This window comes from Orycteropus afer, unplaced genomic scaffold, assembly GCF_000298275.1.
Source record: "Orycteropus afer afer isolate SDZICR_OR568_19922 unplaced genomic scaffold, OryAfe1.0 scaffold00105, whole genome shotgun sequence".
NCBI lineage: Eukaryota > Metazoa > Chordata > Mammalia > Tubulidentata > Orycteropodidae > Orycteropus > Orycteropus afer.
The window spans coordinates 9,073,139-9,081,572 of record NW_006921692.1 but is presented as its reverse complement, the minus strand read 5'-3'; the positions used below and the strand labels follow the sequence as shown (position 1 = coordinate 9,081,572).

Here is an 8,434-nt window from a genome sequence, read left to right as displayed (position 1 = left end):
AACCTACCTTCAGAGGAGTGGCTGGTGGGTTTGAACCACCAACCTTCTGGTTAGCAGTCAAGTGCCTTAGGCACTATGCTACCAGAGCTCCTTTTGTTCACTAGTTTATATATATATATAAGTATCCATAAATAAATAGTTTAATTTCATATAAAAAGCCCCCTTTAAGCCTATATGTATATCACTGAAAAACAAAATTGGAAAAATTGAAAATATAATGGTAGAAACATAAAGTGACTTTTTAAAGCACTGATTTCAATTTAGTGAGTAAATGTATTCATCATATTTGTTACGTTGTAATATTTTTTCTTTACAAGTTTCATGGTTATTGTTAATCTTATCTTCGGACATCACATGTAATATCAGCCAATCCATCTGTTTCGAACGGTTTAGCTCTTATGTGATAAATTAACTTGGTAGTTCCTGAAATTCTATAGGTGGAAAGATGTGCTAAGACTGCAATGAGTGTGAAACATGAGAAATGGTATTGAATTAAAATTAGATTGTTTTCTCCTCCTATTCAAGTATCTCTAATATCCAGTCTTACTTACTTACTAATTGTAAGTACAATATTACACATGGAAATGGCCACATGTCAATGACCATTCTAAAAAGACTTGAAATGCTTTTGTTTGTGCATTAAAATATATTTATTTCACACTGAAAATAAAAGCCATTGAAGTCGTGAAGGGAAAAAATGTATTATTTCCTCTCCTTACAACGTATCACATTAAACTCTCTATTTTATGGTACTCACTTCAGCAGCATATGTACTAAAATTGGAACAACACAGAGAAGATCAGCATGGCCCCTGAGTGAGGATAACATGCAAATTTGTGAAGCATTCCATATTTTTGAGCTGATGTACAGAAAGTGAATTTGCTCTGTAAATTTTCACCAAAATCACAATAAAAATAGAATAAATAAGTAAATAAAACAAATTCTCAGTTGACAATAGTAACCTATTTAAAATAAATAAACCCTATAGAGACCTAAGAAAAGTTTTACAGGAAAATGCTTCTGTCAGTTGTAGGTAAGAGAAGTTAGAGAGCATCTCTCCTGGACAGTGATTGAATGAAATCTCAAAAAATTAGAAAAGTAAGAGCGAGTTTGAGTGGAGCAAAGGAAGAAATAGCTTTTCCAGACCTTTCACTGGAAGAATAGAATAGTAAAAAGAAGGAATTACTGTTGTTATAATGATTTATGTTACTGACTAGACTTCTGGCAAGATAGCAAATTAGGCAAACAAGCCACCCAGACCCTCTACAACAAAGACAAAAAAAAACCAACAAACAAACAAACAAATATGGATGATAACTCTGGAACCCTGAGCTTCAAAAGAAAGGATAAAGAATTAAATCAAATACTGACTTGAAGAAGAAAGTGAACAAAAACAGCAAACAGGAAGACAAAGGGAGTGGTGAATTGTCAGCTGACCCCACGGAGAATGGCCACTTTGAATTTTTGCAAGCAGTATTCTAATCAGGGCAGGATAATCAGCTCCAGTGCCCAAACTGCACCAGAGACTATACCAGGTGCCTGGCAACCAAAAGGTATGACCTTCCCCATATTCCCCACACTTTTCCAATGACTAGAAGTGTGGCCATCCCCTACCCCTACTCACTGGCAGCCAGTGATACACCTTGCCCCTCCTGAGGATGGAGGCATGTCCTCATGGATCTCATGCTCTATGCACACCACCCCCACATTTGGAGACATAAGCTCTCTACCTTTATTTGGCTGGTAGAACACTCTGTCCTGTACCAGTGACCTGACTCAGATATCTCCTAAGCTGGCAGAAATTCTGCCTCCAGCCAACTCTTAGGCCAGCAGAGACATCACCTCCATGTTTGAAAGTGTGCATTCACACTTCTTTGGGCCAGAACAACAAGTCATCCTGGACAGGTGTCCTTCCTCCAGCCACCTTCTAGGCTGGCAGAAATTCTTTCCTGGACTAAGCACTCTGCTCCCAGCCAGATCCCAGCAGACAGAGCCACAGTCCCAGACCAGGAGCAGTGACCCCAGCTATCTCTTAGCCTGATAGAATGCAGCTCCAGACTGGCTGCCCTGCCTCCAGCTACTTCTTAAGCTGGCAGGAGCACTGTCCCAAAGCAAGAAACTCTTCTCTCATGGCCTCCTTGGATGGCAGAGTGCACTAACCCAAACTGGCTGGGCACTCTGTCCTTGCTGCTTCTTCAGCTGGCAGAAGTGCTGAGTGGGCATCCCACACCTCAGCTTTTTCCTTTCTTTTTTCTTTTTCATTTTCTCTTTTCTTTTGATCCTTCTCTTGTTTTTCTTTTTTCGTTTCCTTTTACTCTTTGCTCTTTTTCTGTTTATCTTTTCTTTCTTCCCCCACTACCTGGTTTTTTGAGTTTTTTCTTCTTCTTTCTCTCTTTCTTCTCTTTTATTTTTTCCATCCCTTGATTTTTGTTTATTTGCTTTATCAGTTTTTAATTTCAGTTTTTTTAATTTATTTTTGCTTTTCTTCTTGTTTGTTTTCTTTTTTGTCCCACTCAGCAGGAGACAATAACCATGCCCACACTACACAGCCATATGTGCACTTCCTGAAGCCCCACCCACTGAGTGAGTGTCACCACCCATTCCCCTACCACCTAACTGACAACAGATGATGATCAAAACCAACCAAGCCCACGCTCAACAAGTCTGCATGAACTGCTCACACACACCTAGTCTCAGTCACACCCACCAGGAACCAGGTGCTGTGCACCTAAGTGTTGTTAAGCCAGTGAGCAGAGTAACATGCCCACCCCACATACCTGGGTATATCAAAACAAAATAAAAACATACCAACATGCAATCATCAATTAAATACAAATACAACAACACCACAATGTCTCAGAGACAATAGACAACCTCAGTTTATGTTTTGAAACAAGACAGGGTGGCTCAAACAGGTGACCAAAATACAGAGCCAGAAAACTTTCCAAAGGATGAAATGACATTAGAACTATCTGATAAGGAATTCAAAAGAATTATGTTTAGATACCTTCAATGAGTTGAGAGAAAGATAGAGGAAAACACAGGCAAAATCCAGGAAAACAGAGACAAAACTCTAAAAGAATTCAGGAATATAATACAAGACCAAATTGACAAAATGGAAAACTAGAAAATATACAAAAACAGCAAATAAAAATCCATATTAATACTGAGATTTCAGAAATAGGTAATGTCAGAAGGGCAAAGAAGTATAATTGAATCAACGGAAGATAGAATTAGCAAAATTGAAGATAAATCTTTCAACACCAATCTGTTAGAGGAACAATCAGAAAGAAAAATGAAGAAATTCTAAGCATTATGTGGGACACCTCAAGAGCAATAACTTACATAGGATCCAAATTCCAGAAATAGGAAGAGACCAAAAACAAAACAAAAAAAAAAAAACAGAGAAAACTGTAGATGATGTCTTGGAAGAAAATTTCCCTAATGTCATGAAAGACAAGAAGATAACCATTTAAGAAACTCAGCAAATCCGAAATAGGATAGACTCCAAAAGAAAATCACCTAGACATATCACAATACACTTTCCAAAACCAAAGACAAAGAAAGGATTGTGAAAGCAGCTCAGAAAAAAAATCAACTGTTACCTAAAAGGACAACCAATAAGACTAAGCTATGATTTTTCAGCAGAAACCAAGTAGGTGAGAAGGCATTGAGATAACATATATTAAACCCTGAAAGAAAATATTTGTCAACCAAGTATTATATACCCTGAAAAATTTTTCCTCAAATTGACATAAAATTGGGACATTCTCAGATAAACAGCAATTAAGGATATTTGTAAAAACCAGACTAACCTTACAAGAAATAAAGGGGCTTTTTTAGATGGAGAACCAACCTGCAAACAAAACCTGAGATTATTACACATGGCAACATCAACCAGATAAAAACCAGATATAGAAATATCCAAAATGAAATAAATGTCCAAGACTGAAATCAGGGAACCAGAGATATCAATTTATAAATAAGGACAACTGAAAAGCAAATAGAAGGAATAAATGGTGAAGGAACAGAACTTCCAAATGGTGAGGAAGTCAAGATGATATCAAGATAGAATGGATTGTTTTAAGCTTGGGAGCAATACAGGGTAACCTCAAAGATAGTTAATAAACTTCTCATCAGAATAAAAAGAGGAAAATCATAGAGATATAGTGAATATTAAAATAATAACAATGAAGAAAACAATAGGAAAATCAGTAAGAAAATCTACAAACATAATGAACTCAACACAGGAAAATATATGGAACAAAGAAATGAACACACCATAAACACATACACACACACACACACACCAGAAAAATGACATCAATAAATTAATACTCGTTGATAATTTCACTGAGCATAAATGAATTAAATGCACCAGTCAACTGACAGTAGCAGAGTAGATAAGAAAACATGACCCATTAATATGCTGTCTATATGAGACACATTTTATTTATTTATTTATTTTAAGAGCTTGTTTTACAGTCAACTTTATGTGTACATTTAGTTTCACTCCCCTTTACCATGTCCAACCCTAACCAGTCTCCTCCCCTCCCTACCCTGTAACATTCTCCCTGTGCCCCTCATATTTATGCAATTCTGTTTGTCCTGCATTTCCTCAATTTAAATGTTGGTCCTCTGGTGTTCCATGGTCTATTGTTCTAAGGGATGTATTACCATAGAGTATGTGGGTGCATCATCTTGGATTGAGTGGTCTGTGTATACATCTTGTTAACTATTGGGCTGAGAGCCAGCCCCTGGGGGTGTGTTTTATTCCAGGTGCAGAATGTATTCCAGGGCCATAGTATTGGTGGTCTCACCAGATTTCATATGACCAGTAATTCTGGTCATTATTGAGTTTTTGGACTTTGTTCCACTTTTTCTCTCCCACTCTCTCCAGCATCTCCAGATTTGATCCTTTCCTGAGTGGTTGGCATTAGTAGCTGGGCACCATCTAGTTCTTCTGATCTCGAGGGCCATGGTGTCCTATAGCTGATTGCTTCTAAGTGCCCTTGTTTTTTGTTGTTGTGTGTGTGTGTGTGTGTGTTTCTTCACTTCTGACACTAGGAGACCATTAGCTGCATCTTAGATGATCGTTTGAAAACTTTTCAGGCCCAGTTGCTACTCACAAGTGTAGGATGCAGAGCAAGGCTTTTTGTATTTTGTTGTGCCAGTTGAGTCTGATGTCCCCCAGAACTATGGTCCTGAGATGGTAGATCTATTGGATCTCTCTCCCATAGTGTCTGGTTGTCTGTGAGGGATTACTCTGAAGAGACACATTTTAGACTTACACACAAAAACAGGCTAAAAATTAAAGGATGGGAAACCAAATATCAAGCAAATTACAAACAAAAAAGAGCAGGAGTGGCAGTATTAACTCCTGGAAAAATAAGCATTAAGGCAGAAACCATCATAAGAGACAAGGAAGGATATGATATAATGATTAAAGGGTCAACTGAATAAGGCGTCTTAACCATAATAAATGTACCTTCATGCAATAAAGGAGCCCAAACTGCATAAATCAAACTTTACCATAATTTAAAAGAAAAATAGCTAACTCCATAATAATAGTAAGAGGTCTTAGTACAACATTCTTGATGAAGGAAAGAACTAGAAAGAAACTCAATAAGAACACAGAAGTGCTAAAAAACACAATGAATCACCTTGACCTCAAAGACACATACAGAATACTCCACCTAATCACAGTACTGTATACGTTCTTTTTCCAGTGCACATGAAACATTCTCCAGAATAAGCTATATGTTAGACCACAAAGCAAGCCTCAGCAAATTGAAAAAATTTGAAAGATTACAAAGCATCTTCTCAGATAACAATGTAAAGAAATTAGAAATTAACAGAAGAAAAAGCATGGAAAAAATCAAATATATGGAAACTGAATAACATTCTGCTTAAAAATTAATGGATAATAGAAGAAATAAAAAATTAAATTAAAAAATTCCTTGAATCAAATGAGAATGAAAAGACAACGTACCAAAACCTTTGGGACACAGAAAAAGCAGTACTGAGGGCAATTTGTAATAATAAATACACACATCAAAAAAAAAAAAAAAACAAGAAGAAAGAACCAAAATCAACCCCTTAAACCAAAATCTCCAATAATTAGAAAAAGAACAAAAAAGCCTACAGTCTCCAGAAGGAAATAATAAAGATAAGAGCAGAAATAAATGAAACAAACAAACAAACAAAAAACAGTAGAAAGATCAAGAAGACTAGAAGTTGGTTCATTGAAAGGATTAATAAAATTAATCATTTTATTAACATAAAAACCACTGGCAAATATAACAAAGGAAAAGGAGAATGTGTAAATAACATGAGTAAGAAATGAAATGGGTGATGTCACAACAGAACTAACTAAAATAAAAAGATAAAAGCATAATATTATTAAGAACTGTATTTCATCAAATTTGAAAACTTAGAAGAAATGGATACGTTTTTTAAAAACATACTACCCATCCAAACACAAAGTGGGTACAAAATTTGAGCAGACCTCTAACAAAAGAAGAAATTGAATAGGTCATTAAAAAACTCCCTACAAAAAAAGGAGTCCTGTCCCAGACAGATTCATTGGCAAATTCTACCAAACATGGAGAAAAGAGCTGACACTGAATCTATTCAGACTATTTCAGATTATAAGAAAGGAAGGAATAGTCCTGAATTCATTCCATGAAGGGAGTATAATCCTGATACCAAAGATAGGCAAAGACACTACTAAAAAAGAAAATTAAAGACCAATATCCCACATGAATATGGACACAAAATTTTTTCAACAAAATCCTAGCCAGTAGAATATAATGCTATATCAAAAAAAAATAATGCATCATGACCAACTGAGAGTCATTTAAAAAAAAACACCTCACTGCTGTCGAGTCGAATGTGACTCATAGTGACCCCTCCTTGGGTTTCTGAGGCAGTGTCTCTATGGAAGTAGACTGTCTAGTCTTCCTTTCAAGGAGTGGCTGGTGGGTTTGAACCACCAGTCTTCTAGTTAGCAGTCAAATGCCTTGGGCACTACACTACCAGAGCTCCCACTGAGAGTCATACCAGGTATAAAAGGATGGTTCAGAATTAGAAAAACAATCAATGCAATCTACCATATAAATAAAATAAAATAAAAGAATCACATGATCTTATCGATAGATGCAGAAATGGTGTTTGCTAAAATCCAACACCTAACTCAGGAGAAGATCAAATCTCACATACTGGATAGAGTGGGTGGAAAAACGTGGAACAAAATCCAAATACTCAATAATGACCAGAATTACTGGTCAGATGGAGTCTGGTGATATCCCTAATGCTATGGTCCTGGGATAGATTCTGGCCGTGGAATAAAGTCCACTCTCAGGGACTGGCTCTCAGCTCAATAGTAAAACAAGATGTGCATGCAGTCCATTCAACCCAGGGTGATGCACTCACACATTCAATGGAAATGCATCCCTTGGAGCAGTCGACTATGGGGCACCAGAGGGGCAACATTCACATGGAGGAAATGCAGGACAAACAGGAGTGCATAACTATGAGGGGTGAGGGGGAGGGTTACTGGGCAGGGAGGGGAAGAGACTGGGTTAAGTTTGGGCGTGGTAAATGGGGAGTGAAACTAAATGTACACATAATGTTGAACGTAAAACAAGCTCTTCAAATTAAAAAAAGAAAAAATCCAACACCTATTCCTGATAAAAATGCTCAGCAAAATAGGAATAGAAGGGAAATTCCTAAATATAATTAAAGGTATATATACAAAACAAATGGCCAACATTAGTCTCAACAGACTAATGATGATAAGGAGATTGCAAGCATTCCTCTTGTGAATAGCAACAAGACAGTATGATTTTTATCACCTTTTCTATTCAATATTGTACTGGAATTTCCCCAAAACAATCAAACTCACTTCCATTGAGTTGATTCCAACTCATAGCAACCTCCATTGGGTTTCCAAGGCTGTAAATCCTTATGGAAGCATACTGTCCCGTCATTCTTGCATAAAGTGGCTGGTGGGTTCAAACCACCGACCTGTTGGTTAGCAGGCAAATATCTTAACCACTACCAGAGCTTATTGGAAGTCCTAGCCAGAGCAATAAGGCAAGAAAGGAAAATGAAAAACATCCACATTTACAAAGAACTAAAACTATCACTATTTGTAGATGCTAGGATCCTATACTTAGAATATCCTAGAGACTGAACAAGAAAATTACTAGAATGTATAGTTATTGAACAAAGTAGTAGAGTACAAAATCAACATACAAAAATCAACTGGAGTTCTCTACACTAACAAAGGGAACTCTGAAAACAGATGAATGTAGTACAGCATACAGGAAGAAAAGTTACGAAAACTTCATTGTAACCAAACACCTTGCGGAAAAAGGTCACTGGGCTTGGAGGCTCAGGGCCATAGTCTCATGGGACATCAAGGTCAAAT

The 8,434-nt window shown here is 36.9% G+C and overlaps 1 non-coding gene across 1 annotated transcript; it reads left to right on the top strand.

The window, feature by feature from the left end:
• The first annotated feature begins 749 nt into the window (after positions 1-749).
• Positions 750-856, top strand: LOC122150206. Its single transcript, XR_006163538.1, has one exon. It is a non-coding gene; the product is annotated as a U6 spliceosomal RNA (small nuclear RNA).
• The last annotated feature ends 7,578 nt before the right edge of the window (positions 857-8,434 follow it).